A 24,300-nucleotide genomic window follows, 5' to 3' on the forward strand; every position below is an offset into this window, starting at 1 on the left:
AGTATAAGTGGAATTCCTCCCATTCTCTACATGAAAAAACAAATAAAGAATATTGCAAGTCATACAATGAAGATTACGTCACACGCTGTGACGTTATAGAGTTGGCGGAACGTATTTCCGTCATCAGGATTAAAAACTTTGCACATAAAATATAGTGCACAAACGAAACCCCTGCATACAAACTGTGAGGGTCAACCGACACTTTCGGTAACCTCACCTTGCATACATCACTCGCACAAACACGAAAATTAAGTTTCACTCATGATAAACAAAGTAAATAGTACAATAATAATAACAAAACACGATTGCCAAATCCCTAAATCAGTGTACTTCACCAAACGAAGTCCAAAAAAACGAAGAAGGTTAAATTATTCGAAAAACTCTCAATGGTGGACCGACGATGTTTTCGATCCAGCCGGCAGAGATGCACTGAAGTCTTGGACACGGGAATGATTACTTGTACCACCCTGTGACGGGTGTGACCACCTACCTCCCAACCACCACAAAGCGGTTGCCTCGTTTTGAAAAAATTCTGCCGATTTAGAGATATCAGTTATATATATATAACTGACAGGTAAGTACTATTCATAAAACCTGTCTTTGACCAACTCTTGAGGGAGAAGAGAGAAACAAAAAAGGAGAAGTGCGTACCTTAATTATGACCTCTGATTTCAAAATTATCCAGCCTCATTGCCTGTATTCCTTAAGAGACTCAGCAATCCACCAAGGGGGCTGTAAAAAATCTCTGTGGGGCTGCCACAAGGTCTTCGACCTAAACGTGGCTAGACCTCCACCCTTGCTATCCTGGCCTATCTGATAAGGAAGCTGGTATTAAAGGTTTCTGTTTTAAGAAATAAAAATTAATATATTCTTAAAGCTCCATTAATGACCACGTGAAAACTCAGAGGGTGGGGACCATGGAGCAACAGAACTTAGGATCTTCTCCTTCTGTTAATCTCAAATAATTCAACAGGAGAAAAGAGATCACTAAAGTCATCCTTTGACAAAGATCTTATAAGACGTGGCGTCGTCCTGAAAGAACAAGGCGGCGATCGTTCTGAAAGACGAGGCGGCGATCGTCGTATCGCCCTGAAAGACGAGGCTGCATTCGTCCCGAGGCGGCGATCGTCGTATCGTCCTGAAAGACGAGGCGCATTCGTCCTGTCGTCCTGAAAGACGAGGCTGCATTCGTCCCGAAGGACGAGGCTGCACTCGTCCCGAAGGACGAGGCTGCACTCGTCCCGAAGGACGAGGCTGCATTCGTCCCGAAGGACGAGGGTGCATTCGTCCCGAAGGACGAGGGTGCATTCGTCCCGAAGGACGAGGGTGCATTCGTCCCGAAGGACGAGGGTGCATTCGTCCCGAAAGACGAGGGTGCATTCGTCCTGAAAGACGAGGCTGCATTCGTCCTGAAAGACGAGGCTGCATTCGTCCTGAAAGACGAGGCTGCATTTGTCCTGAAAGACGAGGCTGCATTTGTCCTGAAAGACGAGGCTGCATTCGTCCTGTCGTCCTGAAGGACGAGGCTGCATTCGTCCTGAAAGACGAGGCTGCATTCGTCCTGGAAGACGAGGCTGCATTCGTCCTGAAAGACGAGGCTGCATTCGTCCTGAAAGACGAGGCTGCATTCGTCCTGAAAGACGAGGCTGCATTCGCCCTGAAAGACGAGACTGCATTCGCCTCGTCCTGTCTTGAAAGACTTAGCGCCAAGCGTTAAGGCAAAATGATATTCATTATACCGTTCGGCGCATTCGGTTCCGACCAGAGGGTTCATATGGCCGACTGGCACTCTGGGACAAAAACCGAGTCAATGATGGTTTGTAAGCATTGATATTATCAGCGAATATCTATGACTTATAGTATTGCCATTAAAATCAAAAGTGATGCAATGCGAAACTCTAAAAGCAGTGTAAGAATCTTAACGTCCAACGCTCTTTGCTTTCCCACGGCAAAGGCGAGCATTCTTGGGAACGTTAACAGGAACGCTCGCGAGGGCGTTTGCTCATGAGCTAACGCCTCTCATTTCCTTTCGCCGATCGACGTTCCTTCTTCCATGGGCCGGGGAGCTTGGAAGAGGTCTAAGGCTAGGAAAATGACGTCCACTGTGCTGAATCCAATGCCTAATTTAGCACTGAAACTTGCACTATTAAACTCTTACACAAAAGACCATAATTAGTCCTGCCCGTTGTGAGAGAACTTATTCTGCTGCCACGGGCTTGAATGAGAAAGCAATATCGTCTCTAGTACTTGCTATATAAACTGTAACAAAATATTTTTATAAAATATTAAACTGACATTTCCATAATAAAACAAGTGAGCAAGTCCTGAACGCGGACATGGTCCTCGTAGAGGACATACCTCCGCCAAGGTGACCTAGAGCGCCATATGTCCTAGAATCATGAATTGATGTGACTTCGACCTTCACATGACCTTGACCTTCACGTGACCTTCAAGTGACCTTGACCTTCACATGACCTTGGCTTCAAGTGACCTTGATCTTCAAATGTACTTGACCTTCACGTGACCTTGACCTTCAGGTGACCTTGACCTTCACGTGACCTTGACCTTCACGTGACCTTGACCTTCACGTGACCTTGACCTTCAAGTGACCTGCTTGACTTTTGACCTTCAAGTGATCTTTGTTCATTTGCCACTGATACTTAATATGACATTGATATAATGCACCAATATGACCTTGACCTTTGACCTTTATAAATTTGAACATCACCCATGGGTTGCGCCTGGACTAGGACTTCCCTGTTGGCTTATGCAAAAGTCAGTGCTTTATTTCTGTCTCTTGATATGGCCACTTATGTCATAGTGACACCAGTGACCCCTGTGACCTTGACCTTGGGGTGACCTTGACCAAAATTTAATCAGTTCTTCCATACACATTGGGGAACTACTTGGCCAAGTTTGAAGTGATTCCGTGTAGAAATGTGGCCTCTACGTTGTCCACAGACAGACAGACAAACAAACAAACAAACAAACCGAACCGAAAACATAACCTCCTGGCGGAGGTAACAAGGACATGGTCCTCGTAGAGGACATACCTCCGCCAAGGTGAACTTGACCTTCACGTGACCTTGACCTTCAGGTGACCTTGACCTTCACGTGACCTTGACCTTCACGTGACCTTGACCTTCAAGTGACCTGCTTGACTTTTGACCTTCAAGTGATCTTTGTTCATTTGCCACTGATACTTAATATGACATTGATATAATGCACCAATATGACCTTGACCTTTGACCTTTATAAATTTGAACATCACCCATGGGTTGCGCCTGGACTAGGACTTCCCTGTTGGCTTATGCAAAAGTCAGTGCTTTATTTCTGTCTCTTGATATGGCCACTTATGTCATAGTGACACCAGTGACCCCTGTGACCTTGACCTTGGGGTGACCTTGACCAAAATTTAATCAGTTCTTCCATACACATTGGGGAACTACTTGGCCAAGTTTGAAGTGATTCCGTGTAGAAATGTGGCCTCTACGTTGTCCACAGACAGACAGACAAACAAACAAACAAACAAACAAACCGAACCGAAAACAATACCTCCTGGCGGAGGTAATAAACTTTTCAAACATACAGTACTTACCAGGCGGTCACAAAAAGAAAACCACCGGGCAAGAGTTGAGTTTAAAAATAAATGTTGAACACACTCACCCGGTAGTTACATATAACCACCAGTATAATTAAATGTCATAAATACCTACCCGGTAGTTACATACAAACGCCGAGAAAGTTATACGTTAAAGATTAAAATGAACAGAAAATGGGAAAACAAATGTAATCCACAATTAATTCCAAGGGTTTTCAAAATCAAGCGAGTTGTTATGATAAAAAAGAACAGATATAGCAATAACGTATCTATACAGTATATATAAAGGTAAACAACCCCTAAATCTTAAAGGTTCCCCCCAAAAAAAGGGATTTGCAGCACATTACAATAGGAACATATAAATGAAAATACGACTAAAACTAGAATTCCCAATATCGAAAAGAACTCTACCAAGGCATGTTGGGACTGCATCGATAGTAATGAGAACTACACAGCGTAAATAACCATACGCTACTTCTATTTAATCTATGAAATTAGATCGATGATTTAAAGAACGAATACTAAATGGACAAATATTTCTTTAAAATTTTACATTAAAAGTTAAAAAACTTATATACGATGGAATTCCTCCCAAGATTTACAAGAAAAAACAAATAAAGAGAATTTGCAAGTCATACAATGAAGATTACGTCACACAACTGTGACGTCATAGAGTTGGCGGAACGTATTTCCGCCATCAGGATTAAAAACTTTGCACCTAAAATATAGTGCACAAACAAAACCCCTGCATACAAACTGTGAGGGTCAACCGACACTTTCGGTAACCTCACCTTGCATACATCACTGGCACAAACACGAAAATTAAGTTTTCACTCATGATAAACAAAGTAAATAGTACAATAATAATAACAAAACACGATTGCCAAATCCCTAAATCAGTGTACTTCACCAAACGAAGTCCAAAAAAGCGAAGAAGGGAAAGTGATTAGAAAAACTCTCAATGGTGGACCAACGATGTTTTCGATCCAGCCGGCAGAGATGAACTGAAGTCTTGAACACGGGAATGATTCCTTGTACCTCCCTGTGACGGGTGTAACCACCTACCTCCCAACCACCACAAGGCGGTTGCCTCATTTTGAAAAATTCTGCCGAAATTTAGAGATATCAGTTACATATATATAACTGCCATTTAATTTCAACCCAAATACATGAACCATACATTTTTCCTACTCGCTATCTTGTGTTTTATGCATTCTTTACCATGCTTATTTGGGCAAACCGGGGTTATTCGGGAGGTGAAGTATCATAAACGAGATATTTGCAGCAATAATAATGGTCAGAAATGCAAAATAAGCCCAAGATAAGCAGTTGGAAAAAATGTTATTTTCATTAGTAAAATAAATTTTTGAATATACTTACCCGATAATCATGTAGCTGTCAACTCCGTTGCCCGACAGAATTCTACGGGAGGGATACGCCAGCTATCACTATACTAGAAGGGGGTGTACTCACAAGCGCCACCTGTGGCCAGGTACTACAGTACTTGTTGTTGACGCCACCTCACTTTTTCCTCGGTCCACTGGTTCTCTATGGGGAGGAAGGGTGGGTCAATTAAATCATGATTATCGGGTAAGTATATTCAAAAATTTATTTTACTAATGAAAATAACATTTTTCAATATTAAACTTACCCGATAATCATGTAGCTGATTCACACCCAGGGGGGTGGGTGAAAAACCAGTGTACAAGACTAAAGGATAGCTAAGTATCCCGTATTTCATATAATCAGTTATCCACAATAACAATGAAATAATAAGTACCTGGTAAGGAAGTCGACTTGAACCGTTACTCTGCCTTTAATAAGATCGTCTTCCTTACTGAGCGCAGCGTTCCTCTTGGAAGGCTGAATCAACTCAAAGGTGCTAAAGTATACAGGGCTGCAACCCATACTAAAGGACCTCATCACAACCTTTAACCTCGGCGCTTCTCAAGAAAGAATTGACCACCCGCCAAATCAACAAGGATGTGGAAGGCTTCTTAGCCGACCGTACAACCCATAAAAAGTATTCAAGAGAAAGGTTAAAAGGTTATGGGATTATGGGAATGTAGTGGCTGAGCCCTCGCCTACTACTGCATTCGTTGCTACGAATGGTCCCAGGGTGTAGCAGTACTCGTAAAGAGACTGGACATCTTTGAGATAGAATGATGCGAACACTGACTTGCTTCTCCAATAGGTTGCATCCATAACACTCTGCAGAGAATGGCTCTGTTTGAAGGCCACTGAAGTAGCCACAGCTCCCACTTCATGTGTCCTTACCTTCAGCAAAGCAAGGTCTTCTTCCTTCAGATGAGAATGTGTTTCTCTAATCAGAAGCCTGAAGAGTAAGAAACTGAGTTCTTAGAACTTGGAAAAGAAGGTTTCTTGATAGCACACTATAAGGCTTCTGATTGTCCTTGTAAAGGTTAAGACCTTTTTAGATAGTACCTAAGAGCTCTAACTGGGCAAAGTACTCTCTTCAGTTCATTCCCCACCAAGTTGGACAGGCTTGGGATCTCGAACGACTTAGGCCAAGGACGTGAAGGAAGCTCGTTTAGCAAAAACCGAGCTGCAAGGAACATGTAGCCGTTTCAGATGTGAAAACAATGATCCTGCTGAAGGCGTGGATCTCACTTACTCTTTTAGCTGTTGTCAAGCACACGAGGAAAAGAGTTTTTAAATGTGAGGTCCTAAAAAGAGGCTGATTGGAGAGGTTCAAATCTTGATGACATAAGGAACCTTAGGACCACGTCTAGATTCCAGCCTGGAGTGGACAACCGACGTTCCTTTGAGGTCTCAAAAGACCTAGGGAGGTCCTGTAGATCTTTGTTGGTGGAAAGATCCAAGCCTCTGTGGCGGAAAACCGCTGCCAACATACTTCTGTAACCCTTGATCGTAGGAGCTGAAAGGGATCTTACTTTCCTTAGATATAACAGGAAGTCAGCAATCTGGGTTACAGTGGTACTGGTTGAGGAAACTGCATTGGTCTTGTACCAGCTACGGAAGACTTCCCCTTGAGACTGATAGATTCTGAGAGTGGATGTTCTCCTTGCTTTGGCAATCGCTCTGGCTGCCTCCTTCGAAAAGCCCCTAGCTCTTGAGAGTCTTTCGAAAGTCTGAAGGCAGTCAGACGAAGAGCGTGGAGGATTGGGTGTACCTTCTTTACGTGAGGTAGACTTAGAAGGTTCACTCCTAGAGGAAGAGTCCTGGGAATGTCGACCAGCCATTGCAGTACCTCTAAGAACCATTCTCTCGCGGGCCAGAGCGGAGCCAACCAACGTCAGCCGTGTCCCTTTGTGAGAGGAGAACTTCTGAAGTACCCTGTTGACAATCTTGAACGGCGGGAATGCATACAGGTCGAGATGGAACCAATCCAGCAGAAAAGCATCCACGTGAACTGCTGCTGGGTCTGGAATCGGAGAACAATACAACAGGAGTCTCTAGGTTATCGAGGTAGCGAACAGATCTATGGTTGGCTGACCCCACAGGGCCCAAAGTCTGCTGCAAACATTCTTGAGAAGGGTCCATTCTGTGGGGATGACCTGACCCTTCCGGCTGAGGTGATCTGCCATGACATTCATACCGCCCTGAATGAACCTCGTTACCAGTTAGCTTTCGATCTTTAGACCAGATGAGTAGGTCCCTTGCGATCTAGAACAACTTCCACGAAAGAGTCCCTCCCTGCTTGAAGATGTAAGCCAGGGCTGTGGTGTTGTCAGAGTCCACCTCCACCACTTTGTTAAGCTGGAGGGACTTGAAGTTTATCAAGGCCAGAATAACCGCCAACAACTCCTTGCAATTGATGTGAAGTGTCCTTTGCTCCTGATTCCATGTTCCCGAGCATTCTTGTCCGTCCAAAGTCGCACCCCAGCCCGTGTCTGATGCGTCCGAGAGGAGACGGCGGTCGTGTTTCTGAACAGCCAAAGGTAGACTTCCTTGAGAAGAAAGCTGTTCTTACACCACGCGAGAGAAGACCTCCTCTCTTCGGAAACAGGAACTGAGACCGTCTCTAGCGTCATGTCCTTTATCCAGTGAGCAGCTAGATGATACTGAAGGGGGGGGAGGTGGAGTCTCCCTACACGATGAACAGGGCCAGTGATGAAAGTGTCCCTGTTAGACTCATCCACTACCTGACTGAGCATCGGTTCCTTCTCAGCATGCTCTGGATGCATTTTAGGGCTTGGAAGATCCTTGGGGCCGACGGAAAAGCCCGAAAAGCTCGACTCTGAAGATCCATACCCAAGGAGACAATGGTCTGGGATGGGACGAGCTGAGACTCCTCAAAATTGACCAGGAGGCCCAGTTCCTTGGTCAGATCCATAGTCCATTTGAAAATCTCCAGACAGCGACGACTTGTGGGAGCTCTTAAAAGCCAGTCGTCTGCGGAGCCGGACACAAGATCATGGTACTGCTGCACAGTCTGTGAACTGTCAACCATGGGCAAGCGAGGAAGTACAGTGACAACCCGAATCTGTCTAGACTCTGGGCCGTACAGACAACTCCTTATCGGGTTGCTGAGGTTGCCGCACTGCGTCACAACAAGTCACTTCTGCTGGTTGTTGAACGTCTTCCCCGTGACACATGACTCCGTAAACAAAAAATCCTCTAACAAGGACTAAGCTTGGACTGCATGTCTTGCAACACAGCTCAAGGTCTATGGGAGCAGGTGTGGTAACAGACGGGATTAGCGACTGAAGTGGAACCATTACCTTCCCTGGAAGCATGTTATGCTTAAATAAAAGTCCATAGGAGGCTACGCAGCTAAAGGCTCCCTCCAAATGACAGAGTCCTCAAGGGAATATCAGAAGGAGGGAGAAAAGAACTTTCTCATCTACAGGGACCATATCCTAGAAAAGCTAAGTTCTCTCAGTGAGGGTTTCACTGGTGCAAAAGCAGCAGACTAGAAGGCAACGTTATGAAACTGCTTGACAGTCTAGTGAGTTGGCAACAACCAAAGATGTGTGACTGAGAAGCATGCGGTAAGGTATGCAGAGCATGTTGTATGCAGAGTATGCTGTATGCAGAGCATGCTGTATGTAGAGCATGTTGTATGCAGAGCATGCTGAATGCAGAGCATGCTGTATGCAGAGCATGTTGTATGCAGAGCATGCTGAATGCAGAGCATGCTGTATGCAGAGCATGTTGTATGCAGAGCATGCTGTATGCAGAGCATGCTGTATGTAGAGCATGTTGTAAGCAGAGCATGCTGAAGCAGAGCATGCTGTATGCAGAGCATGTTGTATGCAGAGCATGCTGTAAGCAGAGCATGCTGTATGTAGAGCATGTTGTATGCAGAGCATGCTGAATGCAGAGCATGCTGTATGCAGAGCATGTTGTATGCAGAGCATGCTGTAAGCAGAGCATGCTGTATGTAGAGCATGCTGTAAGGTAAGCAGAGCGTGTGCATGGCGTTTAACATTTCTCAGAAATTCCATGACCAGTGCTAGAGTGCTTTATGCATGCTTGCATGGGGTTTTAATATCAACATAATATTTACCTTACATTCATAACTCATGATTCATATTTTTGCCATATTTTGCGATATTGTTAAAAATATATTGCAAGGAATACAAATATATTTTTATAAGTAATACAAATAACCTCCATTATCATAATGATTGAAAATGGAGGTAAGGTATGCTGAACAGCAGAGTCAGAACGAGCTGGAACAACAATAGTTGTGGTTTCCTCTTCAAGACTCTGTTGAGGGAACACCTGAGGCTCAGTCTGCAAAGGCTGATCAAAGGAAGTAGCAGAAGGTAGGCGCATGGGTGGAGGAGGCTGACTCCTGGCATGAGTGGCTGAACTCAAGGGTTGCGCTTGCTGAGTGGTTGGCGGATGCGCAGTAGCAAGTTCCTGAGGAACGAGTTGAGGTTCCTGCGGTGTGAGCTGAGAGCGAAAAGGTAGTGGCTGCGCAGAACGCAGTAAAAGTCTCGCAAGTTGAGGCTCCTGAGGCGCAAGGCTAAGGTGTTGAGGTGCTTGCCTTGAGGAGGGTTGAGCTCGCTGCAGCGAGAGCTGAGGAGACTGACTCATGGATGGGAGAGGTTGTTGTACCTCAAGCGAGTGTTGCCTCACTGGTGGAACAGCAAGTGGAAGCGGAGGAAGAGAGGTATAAGCCTCCTGTTCCCATTGCTGAGGTTGCCTTAAGGAAGGCGGAGGGAGCTGCACACCACTGGGATCAGTAAACTCATAACGTGGCTCAACATCGTACGCCTGGCAGGCGGAGCGAGCGCAGGCGGAGCGAGCGCAGGCGGAGGGAGCGCAGGCGGAGCGAGCGCAGGCGGAGGCGCAACCTTCTCAGCCCGACACTCACGCATCAAGACCGAAAGTTGTGACTGCATGGACTGCAGTAGAGTCAACTTGGGGTCGGCAGACACTAAGGTCTGCTGAGGTAAAGCCTTAACAGCAGAGATCTGTTGCGGCAGAACCTTACTCCTCTTAGGTGGAGTGCAAGCTGATGACTGAGGAGAGTCAGAGCTAACCCAATGACTGCATCCGGGTTGTTGAACTCTAACTTCGTACGTCTGGCATAGGTCTGGACTTTACGTTTAAGAGGTCTTGAGACCTGAGACCAGCGTTTTCTCCCCTCAATTTCTTCTGCAGACGAGCAAAATAAGGGCTCAATCGTCTGCGGGTGGGAGTGACGGTCTCGGTAAGACACGCCCGTAACCACCGAGGATACTTCTGTGCGCCGATCAAGGCCTGCTGAACCCTTTTGCCCTTCGACATTGCTTCTCCCCTGGGCTTGGGAGCTTGCAAGAGGTCCCGGACTGGGAGGACGACTGGCCCGCACAGAAGTACCCTCACGCACAACACTGACACACTTTGCGCTAATCACTTATCACTTTGATTTTCTGTTTGCACTTATTTCACTGAACTCGAAACTTTAAGTGGTTTGTATCTGAAACACGCAATTCTATCCTTTCTCAAAAGTTAGTAATTGCGAAAACAGAATTACAATGTAACAGAAAAATCTAATGAAAGATAAATAATTCAGTGGCTGGAAAGAGACTAAACACTAGATCACTCTAGAAACGTTTACCTTCTTCCCCTAAAGAGACTAGGGAGAAGAGTGAAAACGATAACAACGTTACTCGCTTGAATGAAACGTTTATCCTCCTCTTTCTCCCTCCGTCTCTATCTCTCTCTCTCTCTCTCTCTCTCTTGACTTAGAACCTGAGAGAAGAGCCCAATCATATATATCGTTAAAACATATTATTGTTAAAGGAAAAAACTGAAATATTTCCCAAAATGAAAAGTTCCTTTATTAGGATTAAAACCATTAAGTTAAGAAAGAATGAACAAAACGCTAGACACGGTTACTCTTACTGCAACGTGAAACCGTGAAAATTCTTTCTCTATCGTAACGATAGAGCGCAAGTTGAACGTTCTGAACGTCAACAACTGCAGAGACAAAACAAAACGTTAGTTCAACTTTGAAAACAGTACGAGACTATCAAAGAAATTCTTTCAAAGACATTAAAATAGCATAATATGTTAACAGGTAAAACCGAAATGACGGGCTCAAGTTAATTAACTTCGGTACCAAGAAAAGACCGCCTACTATTAGGAAGGTCGAATATAAACAAATATAAAAATTAATTTTAATAAGTTTATAATAAAAGGAAGTTAATCGAAGAGGCCTATAAGAGGCGGAGAGATATAAAATAATCTATAACTTTTGTTAAGCAAAATTAAGAAAGAGAGTCTATACTCTCTTAGACACCAACACTTCCGTCTAAGGGAAGGGTCGGCCATTTAAAGGTGAAAAAGAGTTCATACTCTCTTCGTCACCATAAATAATCAAAATAATTCCAAAAGCTAACTAAGCTAATATAGAAGTTTCCAGTATAGCGAATAGCTGCAAATTTAGAGAAATACTTCACCAAACCGTGAACAATACTCCAAAATCATAAGCGTATCCAAGAACGTCTTGCCGGAAGCACGACAGAGGAAAAAGTGAGGTGGCGTCAACAACAAGTACTGTAGTACCTGGCCACAGGTGGCGCTTGTGAGTACACCCCCTTCTAGTATAGTGATATCTGGCGTATCCCTCCCGTAGAATTCTGTCGGGCAACGGAGTTGACAGCTACATGATTATCGGGTAAGTTTAATATTGAAAATATCTGGTTCATGTAAGTGGCAGAAAACAGGCATAAAACGTGATCATTTATCACTTTTGAGATTTGTAAAAGGGTACAGAACCTAACAAACCCACCTAACCTAACCTAGTAGTTCCCAGGTCACAACTCCTAGCTAGGGGGCTTGGGACCCCCCTTCCCAGGTCACAACCCCTAAGCCTTGCAAGGTCACAACTGCTAGCAAGAACCCCCTTCCCAGTTCACAAACTAAAAGTAAATCACAAATGAATCCTTACATAATGATAAAGTAACTCACAAATAAATCCTTACATTATGAAATAGTAAATATCACATAACTCCTTACCTTATGATTGAAACCGTGTCTTTCTTTCTTTCTTTCTTTCTTTCTTTTTTTCCAGTAGAAATGTGCTGGTCTTCCTGAAAAATTAAGTCAGAATCAGACCTTTGAGGCATTATTTCGCAGTTATTTTATAATTTCACATAAGTAACAGTAGCTTTACACTAAACGGAGAGTATTTCCATCATAATCAATTGCCGACATAAATGAAATTACACTAAATTTCGAAATGGATTGACGTACTTCCCTTAAGTTCTCTCTTGGAGACTTCTTTATTTGATGGTGTTTAAGTCGAAACTAAAGGGGAAGGTAGAAAAACATGGCTGTTGTAGAACATCATTTGGGAACTTATGAAGAAGTAATTGTAAGCTGTTAATTGCTTAAAAAAAAAAAAAAAACACCTGACTAATACATCATTGTAAATGCACAGAAAGCTCCCCAAACCATGGGAAACAATGCATACGCAATAAGTCCCCTTAAGTCTCTCAGATGTAAACAATGGATTTAGAGTGAAAGACACTTCATATTTTAATAAACCAATACGTAAGTTATTATACCCCAGGCCCTATTAAACATATAGAGAAAAATACCAAACAAGCCAGCATTCATCCATTTCTTATAGCAAATTCCAGTTTCACTAGTACTTAAGTATCATATATCTACCTAAAGATCTATCAAATTATCCAAGTTCCTACATCCTAAATAATATTGCACTGTTGTACAGTAAAAATGATATTTTAATTATAAAATAAAATTTTGAATATACTTACCCGGTGAATATATAATAGCTGCAACTCTGTTGCTCGACAGACAAAAAACAGTAAAAACTCGCCAGCGATCGCTATACAGGTTGCGGGTGTGCCCACCAGCGCCAACTGTCGGCCAGATACCACTCTCTCGATGTAAACAAAGACTCAATTTCTTCTCATCCCACTGCGTCTCTATTGGGGAGGAAGGGAGGGTCGTTTAATTTATATATTCACCAGGTAAGTATATTCAAAAATTTATTTTATAATTAAAATATCATTTTTAAATATTTAACTTAGCCGGTGAATATATAATAGCTGATTCACACCCAGGGTGGTGGGTAGAGACCAGTTAAATATGTTTACATCGTATAAGCTAAGAGTTTTTTATTTCATTTTGACAGTTATCAATATAACAAAACCCAAATAAATAGGTACCTGGTAAGGAAGTCGACTTAGACGATTACTCTGCCTTGTAAGTACGTCTTCCTTACGGAGCCCCGCGATCCTCTTAGGATGCTGACAGACCCCCAGGAGCTGAAGTATCAAGGGCTGCAACCCATACAACAGGACCTCATCAAACCCCTAATCTGGGCGCTCTCAAGAAATGACTTTGACCACCCGCCAAATCAACCAGGATGCGAAAGGCTTCTTAGCCTTCCGGACAACCCATAAAAACATTAAAACATTTCAAGAGACAGATTAAAAGGATATGGAATTAGGGAATTGTAGTGGTTGAGCCCTCACCCACTACTGCACTCGCTGCTACGAATGGTCCCAGTGTGTAGCAGTTCTCGTAAAGAGACTGGACATCTTTTAAGTAACATGACGCGAACACTGACTTGCTTCTCCAATAGGTTGCGTCCATGATACTTTGCAGAGATCTATTTTGCTTAAAGGCCACAAAAGTTGCTACAGCTCTAACCGCGTGCGTCTTAACCTTAAGCAAAGATCGGTCTTCCTCACTCAAGTGTGAATGAGCTTCTCGTATTAACAATCTGATAAAACATGACAAAGCATTCTTTGACATAGGCAAGGATGGTTTCTTAACCGAACACCATAACGCTCCAGATTGGCCTCGTAAAGGTTTAGTATGAGCTAAGTAGAACTTAAGAGCTCTAACAGGGCATAAGACTCTTTCTAGTTCATTGCCTACGATCTCCGATAAGCTGGGAATATCGAAAGATTTAGGCCAAGGACGAGAAGGTAGCTCATTTTTGGCTAGAAAACCAAGTTGCAGAGAACAAGTGGCTTTTTCTGACGAAAATCCGATGTTCTTGCTGAAGGCATGAATCTCACTGATTCTTTTAGCTGAGGCTAAGCATACCAGGAAAAGAGTCTTAAGAGTGAGATCTTTCAGGGAGGCTGACTGTAAAGGCTCAAACCTGTCTGACATGAGGAATCTTAGGGCCACGTCTAAATTCCACCCTGGAGTAGCCAAACGACGCTCCTTAGTGGTCTCGAAAGACTTAAGGAGGTCTTGCAGATCTTTATTGTTGGAAAGATCTAAGCCTCTATGCCGGAAGACCGATGCCAACATGCTTCTGTAGCCCTTGATAGTGGGAGCTGAAAGGGATCGTCCTTTTCTCAGGTATAAGAGAAAATCAGCTATTTGGGCTACAGAGGTACTGGTCGAGGATACAGAAAACTGACTTGCACCAGTCTCGGAAGACTTCCCACTTCGATTGGTAGACTCTAATGGTAGAAGCTAGCTCTCGAGAGTCTTTCGATAGTCTGAAGGCAGTCAGACGAAGAGCGTGGAGGCTTTGATGTACCTTCTTTACGTGTGGCTGACGTAGAAGGTCTACTCTTAGAGGAAGACTTCTGGGAACGTCTACTAACCATCGAAGTACCTCGGTGAACCATTCTCTCGCGGGCCAGAGGGGAGCAACTAACGTCAACCTTGTCCCTTCGTGAGAGGCGAACTTCTGCAGTACCTTGTTGACAATCTTGAATGGTGGGAATGCGTAAAGATCCAGATATGACCAATCTAGGAGGAAGGCATCTATATGTATTACTGCTGGGTCTGGGACTGGAGAGCAATAGATTGGAAGCCTCTTGGTCAGCGAGGTTGCAAAGAGATCTATGGTGGGTTGACCCCAAGTCGCCCAAAGTCTCTTGCACACATCCTTGTGGAGGGTCCATTCGATTGGAATTACTTGACCTTTCCGACTGAGACAATCTGCTAGGACGTTCAAGTCGCCCTGGATGAACCTCGTTACTAGGGAGATGCCTCGATCTTTTGACCAGATGAGCAGGTCCCTTGCGACCTCGTACAAAGTCAGTGAGTGGGTACCTCCCTGTTTGTAAATGTACGCCAAGGCCGTGGTGTTGTCCGAGTTTACCTCCACCACCTTGCCTCGAAGGAGATTCTCGAAGCTTATCAAGGCCAGATGAACCGCCAAAAGCTCCTTGCTGTTGATATGCATGCTCCTCTGACTCGAGTTCCACAGACCTGAGCATTCCCGACCGTCCAGCGTCGCGCCCCAGCCCAAGTCCGATGCGTCCGAGAAGAGAACGTGGTTGGGTATCTGAACTGCCAGGGGAAGACCCTCTCGTAGGCTGATATTGTCCTTCCACCAAGTCAGACAAGACTTTATCTTTTCGGAAATCGGGATCGAGACCGCCTCTAGCGTCTTGTCCTTTTTCCAGTGAAAAGCCAGATGGAATTGAAGAGGACGGAGGTGTAGCCTTCCTAGCGAGACAAATTGCTCCAGGGATGATAGCGTCCCTACCAGACTCATCCACAGCCTGACTGAGCAGCGTTCTTTCTTCAGCATCTTCTGGATGGAGAGCAGGGCTTGATCTATTCTGGGGGCCGACGGAAAAGCCCGAAAAACTTGACTGTGAATCTCCATCCCTAAATACAGAATAGTTTGGGATGGGACCAGCTGTGACTTTTCCAAATTGACTAGGAGTCCCAATTCCTTGGCCAGATCTAGAGTCCAATTGAGATCCTTCAGACAGCGATGACTGGAAGAGGCTCTGAGAAGCCAGTCGTCCAAGTACAGGGAGGCTCTGATCTCCGATAGCTCGAAACTGGTACCCCACATTCCTGTGAACAAACCTCAGAAACGGTTGGGAATCAGGGTGTATAGGAATGTGGAAGTATGCCTCCTGAAGGTCGAGAGAGACCATCCAGTCGCCTTCCATAAATGCTGTCAAGACAGCCTGGTAGACTTCATCGTGAAGTTTGTCTTGACAATGAACACATTGAGCGCACTTGCCTCTTACGTACTCCTGCAGTGAACATGGCTGCCAAATCATGGAGCCATCCCTGAGGGACTTGTCCCTGCAGAGAACGTGGCTGTCAGATCATTGGAGCCATCCCTGAAAGCCTTGTTTATGCATGACATAATTGTGCAGCAAAATTTCAAAGGCTCGAAAACAGCTGTGAAGTTGACCTGTAAAATCTTGGAGCGTCTCCTGGCCAGGCGCCAGGGAGAGTCTACGAGATTTGAGAAGTCTATCTGGGCAGAGGCAGGAACTCCCAAGCCGAGAACTTCTCTCGTGTCATATCAGACTCTCGCTCTATAAGCCAGTTTAAAAGAAGGGAAAGCAAAGGCTGTATCCCCCAAACTCCTCCTGGTGATAAACCAGTCACCTAGCAAACGTAAAGCTCTCTAGGAGAGCGAGAGAGCACTAGCTTATAAAACAACGGCTTCGAAGTAGCTAGGCCTAGTGTAAGCTCTGACGTTTAGGCGAACGAGGAGCAGCAGTTACAAAAAGATCCGGACAAAGATCCTTAAAAATCAGCATGATTTAATTAAAGTCCATAGAGGGCTAAGCAGCTTTAGGCTCCTCTCCGTCTGACAGAGTCCTCAAGGGAATATCAGTAGGAGGGGGAACAGCAACTTCCTCATCTAAAGGAACCTTGTCCGATAATAGCTGAGTCTCAAGCAAGGGAGAGACCTACCGTGGTGGCAATGCTTTACAAGCAGAGTCCACACGCACTGGTGCATTAGTAGCGGACCAGGACGCAACGTGATGTAACTGCTTGACAGTCTGTGAACTGTCAACAACAACAGGTGCGAGAGACCAGGACGCAACGTCATGTAACTGCTTGACAGTCTGTGAACTGTCAACAACAACAGGTGCGTGAGGACGCACAGCGTCCACTCGAGACTGCTTTGACCGCCTAGACTGAGCAGTCAAAACAACTCTAGAATGCGGAGGTTGACGCACAGCGTCAAAACAAGTCAACTCCGATTGTTAGCGAACATCCTGAACGTCAACACGAGACCGCATCGAGTGTGGTTCTAAACAACCTGACTGACGTGACTTAGCTACGCCAACGTAAACAGGACGCACAAAGGAACGTTAGGTTGGCTGAAAGCCAGGATCTCGATGAGATAAACGGCTAGGCTCAACGGACTAATCGGCAGAATAGTCTTCCATAAGGGAGGCAAGCTTATTCTGCATGTCTTGCCGTACAACCCATTTAGGATCAACGGAAATGGTTGCGGTAAGAGACGAGGGTAACGTCTGTGACCGCAACACTTTGCCAACAAAAAGACTCTCGGAGTCTGTGTTACGCTTTTGTTAGGCGGCGAGCAGTTTTCCGATGACTGCATAGGGTCAGAGCTGTCCTAATGGCTGCAACCAGGACGCTGGACCTGTCCTGAAAGGACTGACTTTCGCTTAAGGGCCTCGAAACCTTGTTTCAGGTTTCTTATGCGAAAAGCCTTCGGATGACGAGGAGAAAATTGTCTCTCTCGCCTTATGGTAGGGGAGATCTTGGTAAGATACACCCGATACCATAGAGGGAAACGTCTGTTCGCTGATCAAGGCCTCTCGAACCCATAAGTCGTACGACATTACTTCTCCCCTGGGCTTGGGAGCTTGCAAGAGGTCCCGGACTAGGTGAACGACAGGCACGAACAGACGAACCCTCGGACGCAACACTGTAACACTTTGCGCAATTTCACTTTATCACTACGATTTTCTGTTTTGCACTTATTTCACTGAAATCGAAACTTTTACTGATTTCTACCTGAAGCACGCAATTCTACCCTCATCAAAAGGTAGTAAATGCGAAATCAGTCGTATAATGCAAGCACATTAATACCAGCAAAAAAACAGTAAACATCTTTTAAGATAAAAAAAATTCAGTGGTTGGGGAAGAGAATAAACACTAGTTCATTCAAAACTACGTTTTCAATCTCTCACCGTACATTGCCTGGGGACGAGAATAAAACTAAAAACGTTTTATCCTTTCTCCCCGTACAGAGACTAGGGACGAGAGTAACTCGAGAACAACGTTACCCGCTTGAACGGAACGTTTTCTCTCCTCTCTCTCCCTCCGTCTCTATCTCTCTCTCTCTTTCTCTCTTGATTTCGCACCTAAGAGAAGAGCCCAATTACGTTTCGTCAAAAAAAACATGTTATTTGACCAAAGGAAAAAACTGAAAGGTTTTTCAATTAAAAAGTTCCTTTAAAATAGAATTTAAAACATTTAAGCTTTGAAAGAAGAATGAACAAAACGTCAGAATCGATTTACTCTTTCTGCAAAGTGAAACCGTGATACTCTCTCTCTCTATCGTAACGATAGAGCGCAAACTGCGTAGCATAAATAAACTAAACGTTAGTTCATCTTTGAAAACAGTACGAATACTATTCAAAGAAAATCTTTCATAAAATATTTATTAAAAATATTCATTTAAAAAGTTTTAAATCATTAGCTCTTTAAAAGCTATTTACAATTGAAAGGGCTCAACGTTGTTTAACTTCGGTTTCCAAGTTAGGACCGCCTACTCTCAGGAAAGGTCGCATATAAACAAAACATTAAAATTTATTTTTTATGTTTATTATAAATGGAAAGTTAATTGAAGAGGCCTAATAAAGGCGGTGAGATATAAAATATATAGAGGAAAATCTATAATTAATTTATAACGTGATAAGATAATTACTAAAAGCCTAAACACACTTCCGTCTAAGGGAAGGGTCGGCCATTTAAAAGTCAAAGAAAGTCCATACTCTCTTTGTCACCAAAAATTAAATCTATCCAAAACGAGTTCAAGATTTAAGATGAAGATAAAACACCTGCACTGCGAAAGCTCAAACCAAAATGAAGTACTTCACCAAATATGTTGAGAAAACTCCAGGTTCTACAGCGAGTAAAAGTACGTCTTGTCGACACGTCGACAGAGAAGAAATTGAGTCTTTGTTTACATCGAGAGAGTGGTATCTGGCCGACAGTTGGCGCTGGTGGGCACACCCGCAACCTGTATAGCGATCGCTGGCGAGTTTTTACTGTTTTTTGTCTGTCGAGCAACAGAGTTGCAGCTATTATATATTCACCGGCTAAGTTAAATATTTAAAATAAAACCATAATACATACAGAAACCAAATACTGAACAATGTTTGAAGAAGGTTCAATAATTTTACCCATCTTTTGCAATAGACCTCCCATAACCTTAAACTGCAATTGGTGTATATATGATACTCTAATTTCTAGCGAAACTGGAATTTGCTATAAGAAATGGACGAGTGCAGGATAGTTTGGTATTTTCCTCTATAGGTTTAATAGGGGCTGGGGCATAATAACGTATCGGTCGATTAAAATGTGAAGTATGCTTTTCACTCTAAGTTTGTTTACATCTGAGAGACTCAAGGGGACTTATTGTGCATGCGTGTTTTCCCATGGATTACGGAGCTTTCTGTGCATTTACAATGAAGTATTTGTCAGGTGGTGTTTTTTTTGGACCAATTAACACCTTACAAGTACTTCTTCCCAAGTTCCCGGATGTTGTTCTACTACAGCCATGTTTTTCAACCTTCCCCTTCAGTTTCAACTTGACCACCATTTCGTAAAGACGTCTCCAAGAGGGAACTTGAAGGGAAGTAGGCTACATCAATCTATTTCGAAATTTAGTGTAATTTCATTAATGTCGGCAATTGATTATGGTGGAAATGCTCTCCGTTTGGTGTAAAGCTAATGCTACTGATATGAAATTAGAAAATAACAGCAGAATAATGCCTCAAAGGTCCTATTTTGACTTAATTTTTAAGGAAGGCCAGCACATTTTCTACTGCAAAGCTTCTGTAAACATTGTAACGACAAAAAAAAAAAAAAAAGTGTCAATCATAAGGTAAGGAATTATTGGTGCTTTACTTTTTCATAATGTAAGGATTTAATTTTGATTTACTTTTAGTTTGTGACCTGGGAATGGGGGGGTCCGACTTGCAATTGTGACCTGGGAAGGTATGCGACCTTGGGAGAGGGGTCCGGAGGGGTTGCCCCCAGCTATGGGTTGTGACCTAGGAAGGAGGGGGAAGGAGGGCTTAAACCCCAGCTAAGGGTTGTGACCTGGGAGCTACTAGGTTAGGTTGAGTGGTTTAGTTAGGTTCTGTACCCTTCAACTAATCTCAAAAGCGTTAAATCTCATTTTGGCCTGTTTTCAGCCCCTTCCATGAACCATATATATTCCAACTGGTTTATTTTGTGCTTATTTTGCATTTCTGACCATCATTATTGCTGCAAATATCTCGTTTATGACATTTCCCCACCAAAAAAAAAAAAAAACCGGTTTCCCACTGGGGTCCCCCATAATTGTCTTTATATAAGGGGGTCCAAAAACTCATGGTAAAGAATGCATAAAACACAAGATAGCAAGTAGGAAAAATATATGGTTCATGTATTTGGCTAGAAATTAAAGTATCATATTTACCCTGCAGTTTTTTAGCTATTATTTTAGAAAGAGGAACCAGCTTAGCGACCTATAAATACTTCAGAAACGCATAAATCACACTTTTCTGATTAGGAACATACCATTAGTTATGCCCAGAGATGAATAGAACATAAGTAATCGATTTTTGTTACGTTTACAAAAAATGAGGACTCTGTTTTTTACCAAGGCGAGTGGCTATTAAAGAGATGTTCAACCTTTGACTCCCGCCAAAAAATGACTTCATAGCTCCGCCCCCTCTTTTTGTCCCACCTATACACTTCGTTTGATTGCCCCACGTGACTTATTCACGCACCACGTGACCTGATACTTTGAAATAACTGGCTCATTTTAAACAAACGAAAGCCAATTATATTTAAATGTTCCTACCACTGAGTGGATATTTCTTTTGATTCTTCTAATGCAACGACTGAAGCCATTGTCTGGCCCTCCCAGGATATTTCTTTTCATTCTTTTAATGTTACTAATCACTGTGGCCTTCAGGGGGGTGGGGGCGGAGACCCCCCTGCTAGGCCTAGGTAGGGGTACAGGGCCCTAGGTTAGGTTAGGTGGTTGTATTAGGTTAGGTTAGGTTTGTTATAGAGTAAAGTCTAAAACCGTTCATTTCCGAGGAAAATGAAGGTGATATACGTGCAAACACATCAAAATCATCAGGAAAAACATACTTTCATGTCATTTTGGGCTGGTTCCTCTTTCTAAAAATTTACCGTTTTTTATTTACATACAACTTAAAAGGGAAATGTATTTTGAATGCTTAATAAAATTACTTTTGACACTTAGATCAATTAAAAATCTATTGATTTCACAGTGAATGAACAGTGAACAGTGGGAATTTCTTACCATAAACGTATTTCTTCCCTACCCCAGTGACAATACAATTCATTCTTTGTACTGTACGCCTATAGACTTGTGTAAGTTGTGTTAGCCTACAGACGGCGGTATTGACAAGATTAAAATGTCATACAATATAATGTGATTTAGTCTTACGACTAAGTTATAATATAAAGTACGAAAAGCTAAATAAGAGGGTTGGACTTACCGCTTACGTAGCCTAGGCCCCACACTGACGAAAGAGCAATTGGTTCGGTGTGCCATCCACGGAAGCAATTTTGTCAAAATCAACTTTTATATAATCAAATGCTCTTCATATTTTCGTGCAAACGTACAATTTGGCAACGCTGAGTCGTACCATAACTTATTACAAAATTTCGCGAAACACTGATACATTATAAGAACGGTTCCGGAACGTTACGTTGATTGGGATGAAACTCCGGGAGTTTGGGACCAATAAATCGTATTATACAAATGAGATTTTAAATTGTTTAATTTCTCGACAATATTATCCTGATTCAAACATAGAGATATTTCTTTATAACTAGATATCATTATAGAAAGACAAATAAGGTGTTTTTTAAAATTTTATTTACAATACATTAATTAACAAAATAAAACAATAGTCTTAATTGACAAAGAAGTAGTCTGCGAGACAGTTATTGTTTTGACTCAACAATTCGGTAGACAAGTCTGACATTGGTCTAGTGTAAATGCAATTGTCGTACATAATAAATAAGCACTATTGGTGTCTCTGGGAATTCTTGTTTCCAGTACTATTATTATTATTATTATTATTATTATTATTATTATTATTATTATTATTATTATTATTATTATTATTATTATCAGCGAAGCTACAACCCTAGTTGGAAAAGCAGGATGCTTATAAGCCCAGAGGTTCCAACAGGGAAAATAGCCCAATGAGGAAAGGGAAAATGGAAAATAGAATATTTTAAGAAGAGTAACAACATTAAAATAAATTTATCCTATATGAACTATAAAGACTTAAACAAAACAAGAGGAAGAGAGAATAGAGTCACGAGTAAGCCCTTTACATCTTTTTCTAACCTAATTTATATATGAAATATTTGGTTTGATGTTACTGTTTATAAATATTTTACCAATTGTTAATTATTTCTCATATCATTTATTTATCTCCTTATTTCCTTTCCTCACAGGGCTATTTTTCCCTGTTGGAACCCTTGGGCTTATAGCATCTTGTTTTTCCAACTAGGGTTATAGCTTAGATGATGATAATAATAATAATAATAATAATAATAATAATAATAATAATAATAATAATTAGGAGTAGCCTATGTTGATATCTAGTTATATCCTAAGTTCAATTGACTGACCCTGCAACACCTTGTTAAGGGAGTCAACGGCCAAATATGAATTTCCAATTAGAATTCTATACAATTATACAGGTTTTATATATATATATATATATATATATATATATATATATATATATATATATATATATATATATATATATATATATATATATATATATATATATACCATCGTTTGCAACTCAGTCCAGTGCAGAACAAAGGCTTCAGGCGTGGCCTTCCACATACACAAACACACTCATATATATATATATATATATATATATATATATATATATATATATATATATATATATATATATATATATATATATATATATATATATATATATATATATATATATATATAGATAGATAGATAGATAGATGGATGTGTGTGTATTTGTTTGTTTTGAATGCCCTACGCTTTTTCCCCATCAATTAAGCCCTCTGCATTCTCAGCAGGTTTCATAAGGGTGAGGTTACTAACCAACACTACATTTCTTGACTGCTACTGATGATGGTAGCCTATCCACTAACACCTGTTTGAATCTGTGTTGGAAAAGCAAGATGGTATAAGCCCAGGAGACCCAATAGAGAAAGTAGCACAATAAGGAAGGGAAATAAGGGAAAAAGATAAGATAGTGTGCCCGAATGTACCCTCAAGCAAGAAAATTTTTGCCCATAATCGAATGGGTTGGTTTCCTTAATGTATCTTTTTCTTTAGATATTTCTATTGAAAGCCCCTTCACCAAACCCTTCCGCTCTAAATCTTCTTTCACATTATTATGCCATTGCATAATATGCCTCACTCTTTACCTCTATTCATAACAGGTTCCATCCGAGCCCTCTTCACTCTAATTTCCTCACCCGTCCTTACTAAATGCCAATACCATCCTGAAATTCAACCCAAAATCCTAATTTCTGATGGCTTCATCTTTTGTTCTTTTCCTCTTGATGCCTATGTTTCTGAAGTTATTAATTGATTTTCACTTCATTATATTTCACTCCATGGAAGGGCAATATATAGTTTTTCCTGTTGTTTCTGCTCACCCTCCTGTCAAATCTTAAAATCGATTCATGATAGTAATGTAATAGACGGTAGGATAAGCGTCTCGATTCGCCTGAGTGGGTTCTTATTGGTTCAGTGTTTAAACGCTGATGGATGTGACATAGGTTTATTCCATAAAACTCCACCTGTAAAGAATATTTTGGAAATATTCCACAATATATAACCGTAGTACGGCGTAGGCTAACATATCAAGCCTGACAAACCTGGGGGCACCAGGCAGAGATGCCCTCGAGACGGTGTCGGCCCGAGCTCAGTGTTAACGCTGCGAGGACCAAAGACCGAATCGCAAGATTTTTTGTTTCCAAATTCTCGCCAGTAACCATGCTTGGTTACTGCAAACACCAACATGTTAACGAGGTGTACTCCGCAGTTAATTAATTAGTCTTAACTATAATTACGAGGACGGTATAGAATTTGAAGTATTATATTGATACTTAGTATTTCCCACCAAATGAGATTTAATGAGGTTTACTGCCATTGATTTCTTAAAATACCTACCAAGTTAAATAAGACGAAGAAGATACATACATGAACACAAACACATTATGTTTGTTCCTGTCACAGTAATATTTGGGCCAAATGACCTGAA

At 42.2% G+C, this 24,300-nt stretch overlaps 1 long non-coding RNA gene across 1 annotated transcript in view; it reads right to left on the reverse strand.

The window, feature by feature from the left end:
- LOC137644642 (uncharacterized) overlaps nucleotides 1-21,727 on the reverse strand; it is a 402,859-nt gene extending 381,132 nt beyond the window's left edge. Inside the window, exons 1-2 of the long non-coding RNA XR_011045170.1 lie at nucleotides 21,511-21,727; nucleotides 12,044-12,117 (exon numbers count right to left, since the gene is read on the reverse strand). This is a non-coding gene — a long non-coding RNA (uncharacterized lncRNA). The remainder of the gene's footprint in view (nucleotides 1-12,043; nucleotides 12,118-21,510) is intronic.
- Between the last annotated feature and the right edge of the window lie 2,573 nt (nucleotides 21,728-24,300).

The sequence above is a fragment of the Palaemon carinicauda genome, chromosome 1 (assembly GCF_036898095.1).
Source record: "Palaemon carinicauda isolate YSFRI2023 chromosome 1, ASM3689809v2, whole genome shotgun sequence".
Classification (NCBI taxonomy): Eukaryota; Metazoa; Arthropoda; class Malacostraca; order Decapoda; family Palaemonidae; genus Palaemon; species Palaemon carinicauda.